This window comes from Sinocyclocheilus rhinocerous, unplaced genomic scaffold (genome assembly GCF_001515625.1).
Source record: "Sinocyclocheilus rhinocerous isolate Xijiao unplaced genomic scaffold, SAMN03320098_v1.1 scaffold4023, whole genome shotgun sequence".
Lineage (NCBI taxonomy): Eukaryota > Metazoa > Chordata > Actinopteri > Cypriniformes > Cyprinidae > Sinocyclocheilus > Sinocyclocheilus rhinocerous.
The window spans coordinates 541,333-552,023 of NW_015667282.1; the positions used below are offsets into that span (position 1 = coordinate 541,333).

At 36.0% G+C, this 10,691-nt stretch overlaps 1 pseudogene; it reads right to left on the reverse strand.

The window, feature by feature from the left end:
• LOC107733599 (intermediate filament protein ON3-like) overlaps positions 1 to 6,125 on the reverse strand; it is a 24,089-nt pseudogene extending 17,964 nt beyond the window's left edge.
• Positions 6,126 to 10,691: the final 4,566 nt, after the last annotated feature.

Consider the following 10,691-nt stretch of genomic DNA (forward strand, 5'->3'; position numbering starts at 1 on the left):
TGTGTGTGTGTGTGTGTGGGTGGGTGCATGCAAAAGTAAAGTTAAGATGTTACTTGAGTTCATTTCGAGAATGAATTTTTTTAAAAATAATGTCAGGTGGCAAATGTACTTGATATGTGGTTAAGATGGCAGAATCAACCTGACTACATTAGGTTACACCATCATTTTATGAAGAAATTGATTATAGATAACAAGATTATTAGGTTAAAGATAACAACACACTTTTGATTTTAACACTGAGAGTCTGGCTTTATGCAACATGTCTTGACATTACTGTAAATCTTTGCAGGTTTTTGGCATTAAATTGTTTATGCATATTACAAATGTCTTTCATATATATTAAACTTAACAGCAACACTGTAACTACTAAGTATGTGTTTTGCAAGCCAGGCTCATTATAAACACAGGCCTGTGGTGACATTTCTGCAAAATGATATTATGTTGCTTTTTGCACATTTCGCAACAAACTGAAATGTCTAGTGAATGGCTCTAAAAGTGCGTTCAATATTACCCGAAACAGATGAATGAAAATCGGGCAACGTTTTATTATATTAGTTGGAAATGAATGCCCAGTGATTGTTGCTAAATGCCGGTTCATCACGTTTAAGAATAACATCTGCAACCTACACTAAACCTTTTCCTAAACCTAACTGATAGTGTTACCAAAAGAGATAAAGAGATTACGTTTTAGCCTGCTTCTGCAAGTCGTTGAGCTCTTTTATCATGACTAATTTTTCACAGGTATTATCATACCCTACCCAAGATCTCCACATTGCGAGTGCAGAGCAATAGGTGAACTACCAAGTATGTTTACCACATCAGAAAAACCATACATACGGAGCTTATGTGATGCAAACGTCATAACATTAACAATGCTGTGCAAGGAAACATGAAAATAAGTCTTTATTAATGGATCATCTTTCTGTAATCATAGTTAGTGTAAAAAAGAATACAATTTGTTGACATTTTACTGCCACTAGTGTTCATTTTGGGTACAGATGAATGAAATGTTTATAGGTACTTTGCGAAAACGCAGAGGCACGATGAGCCTATGTTGCAGCTAATTTACTGTGCATATGTCTACACACATCCTGTGCAAAATTTAACTCAAAACATGTTAATTACATTTTCCTTCATACATGGGAAATAAAATTGTGACTTAATTCAGCTAAGTAGGCTTATGGAGAGGCCTGACCAGAGCATCAGCCCTGTAATCCCTTGAGTTTCTGTTGGTATCGGCCTGTTGAGGCCTGCAAAGAAGGTGACTGACTGACACAAAGAGAGTAAAAGAAAGAATGAGGGGTTTTTAACTCCTTGACAGGAGATTATAAAAAATACTATGATAAATTAATAACAGGGAGGAGTGAAAGGTCAAGCAAGGAGAAACTAGAACAGACAGCAGTTGATGATTGCAGAAAGTCAGAGCGAATAAAGGTGTATGTGTTGCAAGAGGGGGTGGGGGAGGGAAGATATGAATCTTAGGGGACTGGTTAGTTGAGTGTGTTTAAGGTGTGGTACAGCTAGGGAACAGGGTTAAACACCTGGGGCCAACATGTGTCAACATTTGTCGCCAAAATCACACATCCACTGAGCTGCTACTATGCGTGGTATTCTCTACAAGGGTTTACAATTTTTTCTTACCTCACCTTTCAGCTCATTCTACCTTTTGTATACCAAACCAAAGAAAACAATAACTGCCATAACTGCTTTTTTTTTCTAACTGTAGTAATAACTACTAAATAACTGCACAGCTGGAGCCAATGAGGGCACATAAAACCGAAAATAATAGCTTTGTGCATGTTGTGGCAAGACTTGAGAAATTCCAGTGCACTAACTTATTGTGACTTGTCACCACCACAAGGACTAATTTTTTTAAATTTTTTAATGTATTTATTTTTTGCCAGTGTCTTTGGTTAAATACATGTATAATCATTTATACATATAATCATTAAATACATATGATCATTTAATTAATTTGTGAAAGTAATAGATTATTTCTAAAATAATTCCATAGTGTTAAAATGATGTGCAGGATTAGGTCAATCCGGTCTAAGCAGTTTAAGGTTTACACAAGTTCATAGGTGTGGAGTCTAAATTCCCTTACAACTGCAGCCCTTATAGGGCAGTGTTTGCTAAAGGGGGAGGAGACGCTGTCATACATGCGGTTATTACTATTACTGCTCTCCATTGGGCAATGTTACACCTGTATATTTAGCAATATTGTCCGATATGCATCTTTGGCTTATTTATATAGGAAATGCTGGAGTTTCAGATATCACATTTGCTTTAAGACAATCGTCAATATTAATCTGTGCAAAATAATTTGATTAAAGCATGAGATGCAAGCTTGAGAGCAAGCAATTGATTGAGTGTTCTTGTGACAATTTAAACCAATATTTTCTTTTTGTTGTATTATAAATGTTCCTATCATTTGAATTTCGGTCTCTTTGATTTATTTATTTATTTCTGCTCATTCTGTGTAACATTTTTATCTGTTGCTGAATTAGCCAAGTCTCTCTAAAATAAAGTTTCTAAATATGCTGAAAATTTTAAATTTTTAGTTTTAAGTTAAACTTTTCTTTTCTGTGCACAACCCCTCTTGTTGTCTCAGAATGGAAGTGAAATCAAGGATCACATTCAAACAGGCACCTTTGAAGTAAAATGTGAAAGCTCAAAGAAAGTTGCTTTGTTACCATGCATCAATTTTCTTTTTCTTTTTTCTATAAACAAGTCAGGGGGTGCAATCCTGACCTCTTCATTTCTATTCTGCATTTTTACTGACTGTCAAGCAGCCCCTTTTTGCAACACGGACGTAAGCTATTTTCTGTGAATGTACAAGACTTCCAATTCGTAAACTAGAAGAATAACAAAGTGCCACCATAAATGGTAAAACTATTTGTGATACAAACCAGTGTGTTTATGATTATAGCAATGAGTGAAAACAACTAAATAACAAAATACCAATTTGGAATTTAAAGCAGTATAAGAAACTGTTTTTGTACATGTAAAATAACTGGAAGCGAATGTTAACTTTGTACAAAGTTACAAATGGCTGCACTCTTAGGTTAAAAATGGTAGATAAATAACATTGTATCCAGATCGATTTTCTACATATTGGAACAAAGTGTCTATTACTGTTGCACCAGTGTTTAGCCTCCTAATGTCTTAAAAATTAAATGTCAAAAACTGACGTGTTGCTGCATTCACTGTTTTTTGAATATAGGCCTCAACAGAAATCAGAAAAGTGCACAAAAGTTGTTTCTTGTACTCTCTGACTGTGCTCACAGTGACAGACATTTAGTCATTTTTAGCTATAAGGAACAAAATTCTGTAGGAAAGATTATAGGAGTTTGTTGTTGGGCTGTAGAAATATACTACATATTTAATACAATGAATTGTAATTTAATTTAATCTGCCACACCTCAGCAACAGATACTAAACTAGACATGCTCATGGAGCCCAGGGGAGGGGGTGTAGGCCAACCTATAAAAATCTGATCCTGGGCCCTGTGCACAACACAATCCATCTGCTCTTCTGTCATTCAAAAACATCCTCCTCTTGTTTGTCTGCAGACTTATCCATCACTTGCACACTTCCCTCTGTAGCTACGAGTTTCTTCCCTGTCTCACTGGTGATGATGGTGGTCTTTGTGCTTTTGGTGATGGTGGCAGTGCTGCTGCTAGTGCTGACATCCTTTGCAGTCACAGCTTTCTGCTTAACGAGGCCTGTTTTCTGAACATCTTTCCCAGAACTCTGTGATGAGACACTTGCAAGGTGGCTGCTTTCAAGATCGTAGTTCAAGGCTAAGAAAAAGGATATCAGAACACTGTCACAAAAGCTGCACCCTACATGTACGCATAGCTGGTGTAAAATATTTCAAAAAGCATATATAAAAAGAGATGCTTTATGTGAGTAAAGTAACTCACAGTGTGGTTTAGAGACGGAGAGAGTCTGGAATGAACCATACAGTCTGTGAAAGAACACAGAATAAGTACATGACAGCCATAGGAATCCATTGTGATACCCTCTTCTTAAAGTGTTATAGTTTCAACAAGCACTAAAGCTGCACCCACCTGCTCTCTTCTCCTTCCAGGAGTTTCCTATAGGTGGCGATCTCAATGTCCAGAGCTAGTTTGATGTTCATCAATGACTGGTACTCGCACACCTGACGAGCCATATCATGTTTAGCTCTCAGAAGAGCTGCTTCCAGCTCCTGCAGACGCAGTTTTGCATCTTTCACAGCTAGTTCACCTCGTTCTTCTGCCTCTTTGATCTGCACCTCGTGGTTTGAATGCTAAAATGAAAGGAGACAAAAGATTTCATCCTTCCCACACTCTGACATATAACTTAAGATCAACTGGGATTAATTGAGATCATCTCAGATCAACTCACATATAATACACTTTACCTAGATTTACTGAAAGAATGCTTGCTTTGTTCTTGTCAAATGTCACCAAAAATAATCATGCTCTAAGTATGCTGTGCATTGTTTACTGACATTTTGACACATTATTATTTTTTGTTTTTGACAGTTGACTCTGAATAGTCAAATTAAGTCACTTTTATCTATATAGCACTTTATACAATAGATTGTTTAAAAGCAGCTTTACAGTAATAAAAAGGAAAATAACAGAATCAGTGATGCAGGCTTCAAATATGAGACAAATTCAAATTCTGCTGTAAAGCAACTTTAAAAAGACAACAGTGTCATTATTCTGCTCAAGTCAGTTCAGTGTTGATCAGTTCAGTTCAATAACCGTTCATTAAAGTTAATTAATTATGAGTAATTATGAGAAATGAGTTCAATTCAGTTATAAAACAGCTCCACAGAAAACAATAGTGTGAAATAGAGTTCTTACCTGTCCCTTAACAAGTTCCATCTCAGAGTGTATACGTGCAATTCTTCGATTGTACTCGGCGATATCAGCCTTGGCGTTTTTCAGGTCATCCCCATGTTTGCTGACCGTCAGCTGCATTTCTTCATACTAACATTATACAGCACACATGAACATTCACATACAGACACATACACATAAACTCATATTTACAGTTCATTTGAGCATCTTTAGAAAAGCTCAAATATTGCAATGCAAGAAAATAATCATGTTTAAAAATTTATGATTTGTGACATGCACACACACACACACAATGCAAGAAAGTTAAGTGACCTTCTGTTTGTACCAGTTCTCTGCTTCAGCACGGTTGCGGTTGGCAATCTCCTCATACTGAGCACGGACTTCAGCCACAATGGTGTCCATGTCCAGATTTCTGCTGTTGTCCATCTCTACAACAACTGATGTGTCCTTTATCTGAGTCTGGAGCTCACGGAGTTCCTGTACACATGGAACAAAAATTACAGAGACCTGTCATTCAGAATCCTGTTCATGCCTCCATTCACCACTGTTTTTTTAAGGTTTTTTATGCTTACACACCATAAGAGTTATAAGCTCTTAAGACTTATGTTTTACTATCAGTTAACACAATAAATTCTATCTGTAACGTGTATTACATGACTGTACGAAAAGATTTATTTTTGAAATGTGAAGGGAGTGTATGGTACCGCCTCATAAATCTGCCAAAGGAAGTTAATCTCATCTGTTAGGCTGTCCAGTTTACATTCCAGCTCCACTTTATTCAGATACGAACCATCAGCGTCCTAACATAGGAACAGTGCAAAATATATTTCTAATAATGTAATTATAATACGTTTTTAAAAGTGCTTGATCTGTTTGTGCTTTTACATTATGTGCTGACCTTTTTAAGGAGCACAAATTTGTTGTCAGAGTCATTCCGTTTGTTAATTTCATCTTCATACCTGAGGAGGAATGTACAAAGTTTGTTGGAATGTGTGTGTGGAACGTCCTTAAACACTTTAGAGTACAAACGTGCAAGATTTAAGACACTGTGCAGACATTTACAATGATCTTACTTGCTCTTGAAGTCTTCTACCAGGCTGGTCATGTCCTGCAGGCCAGACTCCAGACGCACTTCTCATTACCTAGGCCATCTAACCCTCTGCGCAGGTTAGCAATGTAGGTCTCAAACATAATATCAATGCTGGATCGGTAGCTAGTCTGTTCCTGCAGGAGAGACCACTTAGTCTCCAGCATCTTGTTCTGCTGTTCCAGGAAGCGCACCTGGGGAAAGACAAGAAGAGAGTGAAAAAAGAAAGCAACATTTTCTTATGATAAATGATAATACATACATGTGTATAGATGGTTGTCAGATTACATGCACAGTAACTTTTTTCATGACTTTTCAAATTTTTGAATAAAATTTAGATGCCATATTGAATGTAACGTAGATGAAAACAAGGCTGTGAGGAACCAACGATCAACGCCATCAGAATGGTATGAACTGTATAAAGGTTCTAATTCACATCTAATTTTCTCATCCCACAACTTTAAAAATTAGTTTATGGAGTTTTTGTCTACTAAAAGTTTTTTTGGAAAGATGTTTGCCAGCTGAATAATTGCAGTGTTGTTTAATAACAGTAATAATCTACTGAACACACTGCATTTTTTTCCCCTCAGCCTTGTTTTCATTCCTGTCAAAAATTTAATATTGTTTCCACTCTGACTAAGGTTTATATAGATATAATTCTAGATACCAATATTAAAAAGAATAATTCTATTATTTAAATAAAATTACATTTTGTAATTTATTGAAATCTTCTAATTAATATTATTTTGTTGCAGTTCACTTAAACTCCTGCACAGTCAAAAAAATACAAAAAAGAATAATTCAAAGTTGTAAATAAAGCAAACATCATTGAAGTACATTTTACAAGAAAATACTTTTTCAGTTTTAATTCAGTGTTACTTGTTTCTTTGTAATTGTTTGTGAAATTTACCTGCAATTTCTGAGTGAAAATTTTTCTACACATATTTTTTCCAGTGCAGTTTTACTAATTAATATTTAAATGCATATTAATGTGCAAAAGTCTCTCTGTGCTTTATTGAACAGATTATGTGAGTTCAAATATAGCTGTGTGTGTGCTCGGATAGGTGTTTCTATAAAAATAAAAAAAAGTATGTATAAAGGAGTGGCCGTTGCGCCTGATAGTAAACTGATATTGCCTAAAAGCAACAAAGGTGTGTTTATGACAGAGAGTGGACATTGTCCCTTCAGGTTAGTCAGTCAAGTGGGGGTCTTGATAAAATATGACACTGATAAAACTGGGCCTGCTGTTATCACAATCACTCCCACCAGCATACGAACCACACTCACAGGTCCAAACACAATACATTTGATTAGATGTGAAAACATAAATGGTCTACACAAAAGGTTCAAATGAAGACAAGATGAAGAAGGAGATAACTTACTTTGTCAATGAATGAAGCAAAGCGGTTGTTGAGTGTCTTGATTTCCTCTTTCTCCTGAGTTCTGATAGCCTGGATGTTCGGGTCAATCTCCAAGTTCAGAGGTGCCAGAAGACTTTCATTTACCTGTATAGCTGTAATTGGAGGGCATATGACTGGACTGGAGCCCCAACCTTCTCTCGAAACTATCCCTGAATGAGTGAGGGGGGTCCGCCTGTTGCTGCTCACACTTACAGAGCAGTGACTGCTGAAAGACTTCACGGTTTTCTTGGTGTTCAGCATCTCTACACAGCCGTCAGAATTGAGAGAAGACAAAGAGTTGAGGGGTTGGAAACTCAAAAGTGGTGGGGTGACAGACGTTCCCTCAAACTCTTATATCGAGTGCAGGGAGTGGCTCAAGGCCAGCTCATTGGTCAAGAAACAATTTTCAAGATATGTACGCAGAGTTATGGGGTTGAACGTCGAGAGGACGTATAATCATACTGTTATATATTAACAGCTTCACTTCAAACCCTGAGCAAAGGGGAAATTCTTATAATACTCCAAGTCGTACAGTACATAATTACTTTTATGTTCAAATCTGAACAACATGAAGCAAATCTAGTTTTACTTTACATCCTTAATTGACATGAGTGCACTGCAACAGCAGATCCAGGCTCAGCAAATCAGAGAAAACTAATTAAAGACCAGCCAAAATATTAAGAATCATTATAATCCCACAAAAGTGTGCATAACCACTGTATGAGTGTTCATGTATATTCTGCAATTTCTATAGTTCTATAGCCACCCATTAATTAACCGTTGACTTGAGCCGGTCCCCAAAACTACAGTAAATGCAAAAACAATTACCCTTTAAACTCATTACATGGACAACTCCTTTGATTTCCCCTTGTAGCCTCCTCCATACAGACACTTCATTGGTTGATCATATATTGTAATTTCCGGAGGCAAAAGGTATTGTGGGCTGATCTGACCAACTTGAACATTGTTGTAAAGATAACAATCCAAGACTTAACTACTTACGTATTGCTGAATTTCAGTCATCTGAGTTTCAGTCATCCTATTGCAGCCCACTCTTTCAATGACCTCCACGCCATAGTGCACTACAAAATAAGTATTAACATCATAGTTAAACAAACAACAATTTAAGAGGAATGTGAACCTAAAAAAAATGTAAAACGTTTTTTTTAGTTGTTTTTGGAAAATTCCGTACAGATTTGTAATTTAATTCATTTAAATTAAGTATTACAGAATGACATTTACATTCCTAATAACATTGTATGAATATGTCCTTTTGAACCTACAGAAAGTCGTGGCCTAATGGTTAGAGAGTCTAACTTGTCATCCAATGGTTGTGGGTTTGAGTCTCAGGTCTGGCAGGAATTGTCAGTGGTGGGAGTGAATAACCAGTGCTCTCTTCCACCTTCAATACCATGACTGAGATGAGACCCTTGAGCAAACCTCCAACTGCTCCCCGGGTGCTGCAGCACATGGCTGCTCAGGGTGTGTGTGTGTTCACTACTGTGTGTGTGCACTTGAATGGGTTAAATGCAGAGCACAAATTCCAAATATGGGTCACCATATGTCACTTCACTTTCAAAATTCATTTAGATCAGTTTTACCCCCTGGGTAACAGCTCCTTTTAATTAAATTTGGCAGCTTCCCCAAGTTATGGCAAACACATTTAAGGCAACATTTGTTATTTATATTCATTATTTAGGTGTGTCATATTCATGCCAAGAGTGGTTTATAGGTGACAGATTTGTGTACTTCTGACATAAAAACGTCCTGGCATCTTTTGTTCCCCTTTTTCACTGTGTACAAATTTCAGTTCTCCTGTGCTAACAAAAATTAATGCAGACTAAAGACAGTTGATTAGAGTGTTTTTTTTTTTGGTTTGTTTTTTTACATTTATTTATTTGTAACTGTCTTTTCTTTTGCAGAGGTAAGACTGACAGCATTGGTACAGTGATTGCAAGTGGCTTGTCATGACATAAGAAAACTATTCAAATTGGGTACTTGCATTGTAGACAGACAGACGTGGTGCTCGTTTGTAGTGAAGATTAGATATAAAAGTGCAATGACTGTTACTTCAGTTATTTTACTAGTGGATTCTCTCCTCTGGTCAGACAGACTCTGAAGAAGAATTCAAGCTGAACTTAACAAACATCCTTTGTTCACGTTTACATACAGTATGTGATAAGACATTACAGTCTAGACATACAATAAACAAAATGGGAAAGAAATATTGCAATTTAACAGGAATATTGCAAGTTACTGACAGTATTGCAATTACAAAGCATAATTTTTTACAAAACTGAAAAAAGAAAAAAATCACAGCCTAAATTTAAAATATGTTTGAGGTGGAAGACTGAATTTAAAACAGATTTTGGATTTAAATACAGAGGAGCCAGATCCAGCTTGTCCTGTTACTATCTTCCAGCAAGGACTAACCGTTTGTTAAGTTAAACTGACAAACTCTGGCCTTTTGTATTAACCTACCAAAATCCTCAAATCGTCATTATTGCTTAATATAGCATAACAAGTGAACAAAGCATGAGCCACCTAGTCCTTGCTAGATGCCATAAGTACACCATCTTGGTCTATTAATGCCCACTTAAAAGTAGCTGTGTATTTTGCAATAAATAAATAATAAATAAATAAAACTGCAAGGCCACAACAATCTGTATGAAACCTGCTTTCTCAGAATAAAGGTACAAAGCTGTCACTGGGGTGGTACCCTAAGGTTCAAAAGCATCTTTGTAATATTAAGCATCACAACTGTTTCCAACAAATTCTCTCCCTGGAATTAAAGATTAAACAAGATAACTCAAAAATAAATCAATAAACAAAGTACAACACAACTGCATATGTTCTCTGGAAGGTGCCACGCTAAAGGAGTAAATGTCTAACGTGTCAGACATACCGTTATAGTCACCTCTCAACAAATAGACACATAGCCAGTTAAACTAATAAATGAATAAATCATAACAAGGACAAATCACCACCTTGGAATTATAAGGTTCTTTGCATTCCAAAGTTTTTGCATTCCATACTTTGTAGATAGAACCTTTTTGTTTTCTAAATAAAAAGTCCCAAAATGCGCACAACTTAAAAAAAAAACAAAAAAAAACAGAAGAGTCTGTAACAGAATAAGAATATGTTAATAACTCAATTTTGACAAAAATGTCAGACAGAACCTTATAATTCAAAGATGACAAAATGGGAGGAGTCAGAAAAGAGCTTATTTATTGATAAGTACAATGATTTATCAATAATATATTAATTATTGATTAATAAAATAATTATATTAATAATAGTTAGTAAGTTTATTCTACTCTAAATAAATAAATAAATAAAAGGGGAGTG